Genomic DNA, 10,312 nt, shown 5'->3' on the forward strand with positions numbered 1-10,312 from the left:
GTGTTCATAAGAGTTAAATCTTATTCATGCCTTTGCTTAGCTGTTGACACTAGGAAACTCAGCTCTTTTTCAAGTCAATCAAACATTTAGCAATAATTATTCCCTCCGTGTCGATATTGAACTGTGCATATGCTTGTAAAATTCAACGTGATTTCAGAGTTCTGGCGCGAGTCAGAAACAGAGGAGAGTAAAGCAGATCTTGGGTTTCTGTCACACATGCAACCACAGCAAACAATTACCTTTTAATCAACTGTTGGAAACATGTTCTGAGAATTTAAATAAGTACACATCATTTACACAAAATCTCAACCAGACAGCAGATCTGCTCTCGACAGTGAACGCACCACAGCTACCCAGCAGTTTGTGAAAACAACACTCTTCTGTGTGGAAGTTGTTACTGTCTATCGCAGCCTAAAGTGCAACCTGTTTTACAGCAACTACTTTCTCACGCTCTGCTCCCGATAGAAATAATTACTGACTACTCTGGCAGAAAGGGAAGTAAATACTTTAAATCAGACTAAACTTTGTATTTTACTTTTGGTATTGGTATTTACTGATCACCACATTTTGCTGAATAAAGAGGCTCTGATTTGAAAAAAGCAAAACAAAAACTAAATAGCTGAAAAAACAAAAGTTATGAAAAAAAGCCCCCTGTGTCCAGCAAGGCCGTTCCTGGCACTCAGATACCCCCCTCCCTCCTCCAGGTCAGACAGGACGCTCCACTAAAGTTTGACCCATTTCTGTCTACAGCAGTCTGGGCCCCAAGCAGGCAGGTGGGAGGGGGACGCCGACTCCCCAAAGACACCAAACTTCATGCTGATCAAAGCCGTTAACAATAGTGATAATAATAAATATCAAAGAAAGCTGGAGGAGGCTTGAAGCAGTGTCTGGATTAAAGACAGAAAGGCTGGACTCTTTGTTTCATATACTGCTTTTAATATTCAGCAGAGCACACACACACATTCTGTATGTCTCAAACTGAGGACTTGATTTCACTTTCCTGCTGATGCACTGAATGCAAACTCTGTTCTTTTCTTCTGTTCCATCTGTCCTGTCGCTCATTTCCAGGAAATCTTATTCAGCAGAAGGATGCAGTTCTCTGGAACCAATTCTCAGCAGGACAATGCAGAGGAGACAAAAGCACACAACACCTTCAAGGCTGAGCTCCGTAAGTCTGAGCCGAGCTGAGCTGACAACAAGCAAAAGCTTCACTTCATACAGTTAAAATCTGCCGAATGTTTTCATAAGCAGAACAAATTCCTGACCAGCTGGAAGATTCAGAAGACATGAGAACCAGTTCAGTCCAGGGAGTGATGGAGGAGGTGGGGGGGGTAGGTTACTGAGATCTGGGACCGCATCCCAGAGGTTCCCAAAAGATTTCTGGGAATGTAGACAATCCAACATGTGTGAGGAGAAAAAAAACGATTGCAGTCGCAGCTGATGAGGCAAGACATCTGTCACCAATTAAGAAGGAGGGACTGACCCCATGATTACACCAAAGAGATACAGTCTGCAGAGGCACACTGGGGTCAGGATGTAAACTCTTTCTCATGGTCAATGCTACCCAAGCCATCCCAGAAACACCCCTCCCCATTATACTCCCACCCCTGCAAACCCACATGCACCACAGATCCTTTTATCTGGAGGCAACGCTACTACAGTTTACCCAAGCTTGTCAGCTGACACAGTAAGGGGAGCAGTGGGGGTGGAGGGGGGCTGCATGTTATATATTCTGCAGAGGGGTCAGCTGGCAGATGCATCCTCCAAGCTGGTTTCACTCTGATGAGCAAAAACACATTCAAAGAAGGATGCTGGCAAAAAGAGAGGAAATCCAACCTTCACATCAAACAAAGACCTAAACAACAGGGAGTGGGCATTTATTGTATTGCTTATTATTTATCGTGATAAATTTCATGTCATGATAATATATTGATTCATTGTTGCCGCAATAAATTCAAATTAATGATGTCTAAAAATCCCTAAAACAGGTCCATATTATCAGGATTATTATTTTTTACTCTTTTACTCCATTATTTGTTCAATAAAGGTGCAAAAGTAAATATTGATAAATTTGAAAATATGATTAAATGCACGTACTGTGTGCATTTTAGTGATACAAATCTCACTTTTTTGCATGAGTGGTGTCCTAAAAAAGCATATTACATATGGGAATGTTTTTTGATTACAGTATTTGTGTTTCTGGGGCTATGAAAGTGGTGTTATGCAGTCACAGCCATACAGTGACCTAAAAAAAGAGTAATAAATAGTCCTTATTGTCACTTTCATCATTACCACAAAAGTAAAGTCCCATCCATCCATCCATTTTCTAGCAACCTTGTCCCTAGTCGGGTCCGGAGGGGTGCTGGTGTCTATCTCCAGCAAATGTTTCAGGCGAGAGGCGGGGTACCAATAGTAAAATCGTGATACAATTTTAAGTCCACCTCACCTGCCCCTAGTGTCAACCTTTCTCAATGTTTTAAAACTCTCCAGTTCAGATCCTCTGGGACTGGCTTTATAAGGAAAACTTGTATCTACAAATGTCTTTAAAAAAAACCCCACATGAAACTACTACTAATCCAAACCAGCAATAGCTAATTAGTTTTTAAATTGAATCAATAACTCATGTTTTGTTTCCCTCGCTGGGACAAATTAAGTTTCCAGTAGAGAAAAAAAAACAACAGCCAACAACTTAATCAATTGTTCTCACTTTTGTGAAGGCGAAATGCATTATTTGTTCTGCTGCTCCTCACTATCTCTTCTCTGAGTTCAAAATAAAAACAGTCTAGGCCAAATGTATAAAACCACTACCAATAAAAACATGTAATTCCTGCAGCTGCAGGACATCACCTCTCAAATCGTTCATGTGCCACCAGGCAATGAGCCTCAGTTCTGGACTTTACACTGGTGTCATCCATCAACTATGAGCGTATCTTGTGTGTGGTCTGCTGTTTCAGCACTGGCCTCTTTGGTTCCCATACATCAGCCTCCTGACAGAAGTGAAGTGACATCTTGTGACATATGAGGCCACTTTTTCTGTGCTGCTGAAAGAACCAGAGCGAAACGGAGAAAGAAAGCTAGCTGGATAAATGTGATGATAGTACTTACCACACAGAACAGATTATTATTACACTTTTTTGTTTTGCAAGTGTAATATAATGAGGACTGCTCTCCAGAAATTAGGTGACAGTACAAGTTACTAAAATCTTACGGGTGTAGTGATTAAATACAGAACTGTTGAGCAAACAGAGTTTGATTGGCCTGCTAATGGATGTTTGGAACATTTGGCAGGCTTCAACACTCCTGGTTAATGTGATCTGAGGGAAAGCTCTGCCCACTGATATCCATTAAAACCCGACAAACTCTACTCTGCATTGATTCCTTCTCTTCTTACATATTGTAAGAGGGCTTTCATTCCCATCTCTGGTCAGCATGAAAACTATCAGACTGCAACAGCCATTCAATTGAACTCCAGTTTGCCTTAAAAAGCGAAAGCAAAAAGTCTGCAAAGCACGGTCTAAATGACAAGTATGAGGGACAAGCTGAAATCTAAACTCATTGCACCACAAAAATCTCTTATGACCCAATTTTGGTGAGCCGGGGTGAACAGAAGCATTGGTTTCTTGTTCTTAGCTGACATTGGTAAAGACCAGTCTATTATATAATTGTTTTTCTTATGTCCCACTTTGCACTATTACAGTTCAATCAGAGATTTTATGCAAAACAGAGCGATAACAGCACAAACGCAGCCTAGACGGCAGAACTATTTGCAGACATTCTCCGTGTGTACTTGGGTGTTGTGTTCATTACTGATGATTTGTGCTCACCAGCATTGCAGCACAATTTAACAGGAATATGAAAATTTTTTAATTTGTAATCTCCAAATTGGTGCACGAACACAGAATTTGAAACATTCAGGTTTATTTTTGCTCCAATTTATGCAAACGATATCAAGTTATCTGCTGAACACCACGTACTGTTCCAAATAATCATACATCCCAGAAAGTTCAGAAGCGATATGCAGACTTGGACAGACTACAGCATCAGGGATTATCCTCCAGAAGTGTACCAAGCTCTGTTGAGTTTCCTGCAGCAAAACGTCTAAGCCTTCTCATACCAAGCATACCTAGCAAACACATTACAAACTGTTTAGAATGATCTCTTGCCACACAGCCTCCAATTTACGCATTCATACGTTTGTTTTGCTGCTTCGCTGGTATCCAGGTTTAATTAAGACAAGAAGGCTCCTGCAGAAGTCCATTAGCAAAAGGTCTACAACTTGCTAACATAAAGACCTGAAGACCAAGAAGGCATGACATTACCTTGAGTCAGTATGTCTCTTAAAACTTCAGCAAAAAGTTCAGCAGTATGGAAATGTAACATTCCAGAAGTCACAGTTTTCTTCTCTTTGCAGATCTGACCTGACCTCTTTTACATTAATGTTTAAAATGCTTGCACACATTCATTACCAAAACAAATGCTGGTTTGTTGAAGCAGGACAGGCAGAGCAGCACTTAAAAATGAACTGCATTGTAGAAGAAGACCTGAGAACTCATTTCACTGTCAGCTTTGCAAGGCTATCTGTGCTTAGGCGCTCGCTGAGTGAACAATGACTTGGATAAGCAGACCTCTTTAGAAAGCCGAAGAAATATTTGAAGGACAGACTTTGAAAATTGCTGAAAACATTGTGAAAGCACTGAGTGCAAAGTCATTAGTGTTGCTGGTGTAGTGGAGAGACCTTTGAAAGCAGAAAAAGGAAAAGGTCACTGCAAGCCCAGGCGGAGCTAATTACAGTTCGACACACAAGGGCAATCTTTATGTTTATTTCTGCGTGTGTGTATGTGTGTCTAAATGACAACTTGTGTCTGCCCAACTGTACTCTTCATCATGTCTTATTTCAATAACCTGACATAAAACTTATGTAAATCTCAACGAAACACTCTTTGTTGGATCAATGACAAAAATCTGTATTGGTAAAACTATGCTATTTCCATATTTCATCACACACTGAATTAGAGATGCTAGATCTATTTTCTGGTCAGTGAATGTACCACGCTAGAAGAACTTTCAGGTCACAGAAACAACAACTCTTTTCCATGTAGATACTAAGAGATGAGCACTCACAAGTCACCTTCTTCTGTGAAGTGTTTGATGCAGAGAAAGCACAGAAAACAATAAAGGTATTTAAAAGGAATATCATATCATATCCTAAGGCATCTCACAGCATTCATTTAGGCTGTGAGAGATCAAGAGAAAGTGAGACTTCAGCATAACAGGAGGGCTAAACAGAGAACAGGAAAGTCACTTGGTTTTATCCTTCTAAGTTTTCTTTTGTCTGTCATGAAGAAAAATGCTGGCAGGCTTTTGGAAATCTCAGAGTTAAGGTAAGGATCTACAATCTACACAAAATAAGAACATGAGTCGGCAAGAATATGAATTCTGCAAACATTTTGACTTTGTTTTCAAAATTTTTACTCCTGTTCCAAAGTCTGATTTTAGACTCTTTGACTCCTATTAAACAGAAATAGAATCCGTATTAGCAAGTCTGAACTTAAAAAAAATTAAATATTGAAAATTGGCCACAAACTTCTCATCAGCGCATTTCAGAATAGCAACATAATCTAGTATGAAGAAGTTAAATTACACTGTACAAAAAAGGAATCACTTCTTTGAAGGAACCAAAGCACCTATGGTGCTTCCCAACAGAAGATGTTTTATGTTCTTCCTCACCTGGGCCTAAAGCAAAGTTTCATAATGGCTTGAAGTAGTAGCCTGTTGCTTTAATGCATTTAATTAAAACCAAAAAACACAATCACCATGACTCCTGCTGATGAAACAGTTGTGTATTCTTACACTCAAATAGATGAATGGACATTGTTTTAAGTGAGACTTTCAGGTGTGTCAGATGGCTGTCAGTTTATGTCACAGTCTAATGTGGGTTATGATGTCTGCTGTCTCATGAAGGATTTTACTCCACGTATTGCATAAGATTGTCTCTGAACAAGCAGATGTGCCGATGTGTGTGCGATTTTCAAATTAAATTATTTTATGGGCAAATTAGATCACAAAAGTTGTTCCGTGGATTCATTGTCACGTTTTGGCAAAACGTGCACCAGCTGTGACTGCATGCGTTTAGATTGCCAACTCGATGAAAGCATGTGCAAAGAGGAAGGGAGGTTTGTTTATTCATTGAGTTACAAGAAGGAAGAATAAAAACATGTTGTTAGTTTCAAGGTTTCATGATTTCCAGATCATTTTGAGCATGAATTTGATGATGTTCTTCCCAAGGCACCTCACATGTCACACCCCTCAGGGCTTCTGATTAAAATGATCTCTTAGCATCGTTGCTGCTACCTCCAATCCTAATGGCCAGAAAGCAACACCCCCTACCCGTTTTCTGTGCGCTAGGATGTCCTGTGGTGACAGGGCAGGATGATGTACGGTTTTGCTGTGAGCAGACGTGATGCTCTGGAGCTGTAAAACTACAGTCCTGGAAAAGATGGGAGCATAGATGCCTGCAGAGCATTTTTACAAACTTGCAGTACGCATGCATGCATGCATGGATTGCCTTTATGTGCAGTGACCCTAATGTTTGCATTCAGCTTAAAGCTGTGACAACACCACATCCAACACATTAATCATCTGCAAAAGGGGAGTTCACTACATATGGAAAGAGAGAGAGAGAGAGAGAGAGGGAGCAAGAGAGCCTGCTGCTCCTGCAGGAATTATTTATGACCCAATCAGAACCGGGCTGTTTCCAATTCAACTTAAAACCAATCCATAAATTTAAGGAGACATTGAAAGTATTGAACAGCTATGTCTTGTTCAACTTTTTCTTTCCATGACATGTAATTCCGTTTCCTTCTGTTCTTATTGTGCAACAAAAAGCAGCTGCAGATGTTAAGAGCAGGAAGTGGGATAACAACTTAAGTGTTTTCCAAATGCACTGTGTATCGGCGTGTGCGTGTGTGTGTGTGGTGATGTGTGTGTGAGAGAGAAAGTGAGGGTGTGCACCAGTTGCAATAGGCATTCACTGAAACAGCTGGGATGGTGATAACAGAGCAATACTTATTCTCTGCCTTCAACACACACACACACACCCGCACACAGTAGGACTCTTCAGGGCAAAGGAAGTGAGTTCAGTTCTGGAAAAACTTGGGGAAACTGGAAAACTGTATTTATTTTTACAGAGTGGATTGAGTCTCCGATTTATTAAATCAGACTACTGCCAATCACACAGTCACGCACACCTCTAAGTAGGCTACCATTATCAACCTTTAATTGTCAGAACATACCTTGTGCAAATATCAACAAACTCCACAAGTTCTGTGCTTATTTTGGTGCGATCCAAATGAGCGTTTCGTTAAATAATAAATCCGAGAGGGAAAAAAGCTGAAGGAAAACTCAACAAATTAACCTTCCTGCACGACCAAAAACACAAGAGCGCCTAAATCAGCGTGATACTCACCCGAGTCAAAATGTTCCTTACTAGCACCCCGTACAGTGCTCCCTCCAACAGTAAATGTCCTCAGCCTGTGTCCGGTGGACAGAAACAACTTTTCTTCAAACAGCAACACGCTAAAAGCCACCGACTGTCCTCCTGACTCGGTACTCGAGGTTCCTCGTCACCAGAACCTATCCAGTCCTCGCGCAGCAGATCCGAACTAACTGAACGCCTCCTGGTCATTCGCAGCTCCGCTCTCACACCGAGTACGTTTGGTTCGGTCACCGTCAGAGCCCTGTCCGCTGCTCTGTTCTGGGAAGGCAGGCGGTGCTCGGCACCGCCAGACTGCTGCTACTCCACAAAGGTTTGACAGAGGAAGGAAGGGCAGGGGCTCAGATAGAGGGGAGAGCTTTTTATTTTTATTTTTTCAGCTGCTCACGGTGGCATGTTTATCACTTCTAAGCGTCAGAACTGAATGCTTCGTGGTTCCTTCCACTTCTCTGTGCTCTTAGGAATAGCAAAATATGTTTTCATAGCAACTTTCATTATAATCCAAATACGAATTAGATTTAGTTGGATTTGTTTGTTCTACACAACAGAGTCCACAGTAGTCAAACTGAATTAGGGGGAGTTCCAAAGTTCTGGGTCCAGGGACCATATGGACACATATAATTTAGATAGTGGAGCCTTCCTAGTTGTATTAAAGCCACATTAATTTGACAAAAATATTTTTTTTACATAGTATAATATGAGACAGAAAACACTTGAAACCCAGTTTCCTTTTTATTCCTAATTGTCTCCTTTTATTCTCACTATCTACTGTTTAACCTTATGACCTCCTGTGACATCAGTAATTGGATGTTCAGCATGCTTCAAAAAATTCAATTTTGGAAAATTGCATGTGGAAATGCATAGGCTAATTTCTTTTTCACTGCTATGACCCTACTTCAATTGTACGCTTGCTGAAAAGGAAACACATTTCTGACTATGTTTCTTAAATTTATTTGTATTTGTTTAGTTTATTTAAATGGATTTTTGTGACATTAATTAAGGATTTTTTTTTCAAATATGTAGAAGGAATACCCCCAAAACCACTGTCTAAATAATTTACAGCTAAAACTGAATACAATTGAAAAGTATTCATTGTCATTTAAGATTAAACCTGTAAAAGCCTTAAATCAGTCAGTCAGCTACTTCTTTGAACCTCTGCTCCGATCTGGTAATACACTTTAGAAACTCAATATAGGGTCCCTCTGTTCATCACTATACACCACCACCTGCCTGTTTCGTCAGTGAAAGATGATCTTCAGATACGCTTCGGAGACCTAATTTGTGAGAAGAAAGTATGGCTCAGTTTTCATGAGGTCTTTATTTGGAAAAATCCCTGCAACAGCTGCCAAAGTTTGTCTGTACTAAAGACGGGCAAGACTGAGTTGTCATTATTTCATTGTTGTTCTCTGCTTTTAATCAAATTTATCCATCAGTCATGGTTTGAATCAGATTTATATCATAATGTTTCTTCATATTCTTACCAAGAATTAAAGATTAATGTCTCAGGCTCCCTATTTGCTCTAATTTCATCTAAATCTCCTTCTGCTGCTTCGCTTGTTCATTAACAAAATGACCCTAAAAGTACAGAGAGTCGGTCCTCCATATAAAAGAACTCATATTCAAATAAACTCTTTTATCTGGTTCCCAGGGATTTCTCCTGCTTCTTTTGAGCAATCTTTTATGATTTTTCATGCAATTAAAGAACTCATTAGGATAGAAACTTATGCAAGGCAGATATGGTTCAAAAGAGATTTTAGTCATCTGTACTTTTAGGGTGAAAATAAAACCCAGGTAAATTGGGGGGGAAAAAAGCGTGCAGAGAGTGATATGTTCATTATGTTTTAATACGCTGCAGCCTTCACGGCTTCACCCTGTGCTTCTGATGTTCCTGGTGCCTTGGGAGAAGGATGCTCAGAAATCTTGTCACCGCTGAACTCTGGCTGACCTCCTCTTCTGTAAAACTACAAGAGAGCAATTTATTTTCAGCACCGATGACAACTACGTAAGCCCTCCTCACCACCTTCCTCTGTCCTCTCATCTACCTGATTTTCTTGACACTCATCTTTTTTCTTTCCCTTCCACCTCTGCTCCTGCCTAATCCCACCCCGACATCCTGCCCCCCATATCTTTTGTAGATCCCCATTCTCCTTTAAATCATCGCCACGGTTCATTTCAACTTCAAGCTTGGGCAGGCTGCAACGGTAATATGATTTCCAGTTGAAATGAATCGTGCAAAATGTGCTCCAGCCGCCCCTCATCCCCAGTGGGCTCCCATTTGAGTCCATTTCATCTGACTGAGGTGGAGAAAGAAATTTATTTAAAAAAATAATTTTATCGATGTCTTTATTTCATATATATTTTTGATTTCATCTAAATTGCTAAAGATTTGATTTAAACATTTGCTTTATGATTTTGGCCGATAAAACGTCACAATCCAGCATCACAAACACTTCACTAGTTTATTTTCTTACACAGTGTGAAAGGCCGTGTGTGCAGTGTTGCAACGCAGTGGGAGAACAAATCTCTGAGCTCACTGGTGTATCATAAAATAACTCTTTGCTCTCAACAACCAGAGTGGTTTGTGCAAAACAAGATAGTTTATTTCACAGAAAGAAACCTGCTCCTGGGTGGGCTACACTGTATCAGCAGCAAGAAGGTTTTGGGTTCAAATCCCAGTCTGAAGTCTTTCTGCATGAAGCTTGCATGTTCTATCCCTGTAAACTGGGTTATTTCCTGGTACTGTGGGCTCCTCCGACTCTTCATAATATAGGACTGCTGGGTTAATTGGTCTTCATTAACTGTCCCACACAAGTGTGATGG

General features: G+C 40.4%; 1 protein-coding gene across 1 annotated transcript in view; it reads right to left on the reverse strand.

Moving 5' to 3' along the window:
- LOC116713411 (leucine zipper putative tumor suppressor 2 homolog) overlaps window positions 1–7,818 on the reverse strand; it is a 43,166-nt gene extending 35,348 nt beyond the window's left edge. Inside the window, exon 1 of the mRNA XM_032553553.1 lies at window positions 7,466–7,818. The gene's annotated coding sequence lies outside the window, so the exon portion shown is untranslated. The remainder of the gene's footprint in view (window positions 1–7,465) is intronic.
- Window positions 7,819–10,312: the final 2,494 nt, after the last annotated feature.

This window comes from Xiphophorus hellerii, chromosome 22 (assembly GCF_003331165.1).
Source record: "Xiphophorus hellerii strain 12219 chromosome 22, Xiphophorus_hellerii-4.1, whole genome shotgun sequence".
NCBI classification, from domain to species: domain Eukaryota; kingdom Metazoa; phylum Chordata; class Actinopteri; order Cyprinodontiformes; family Poeciliidae; genus Xiphophorus; species Xiphophorus hellerii.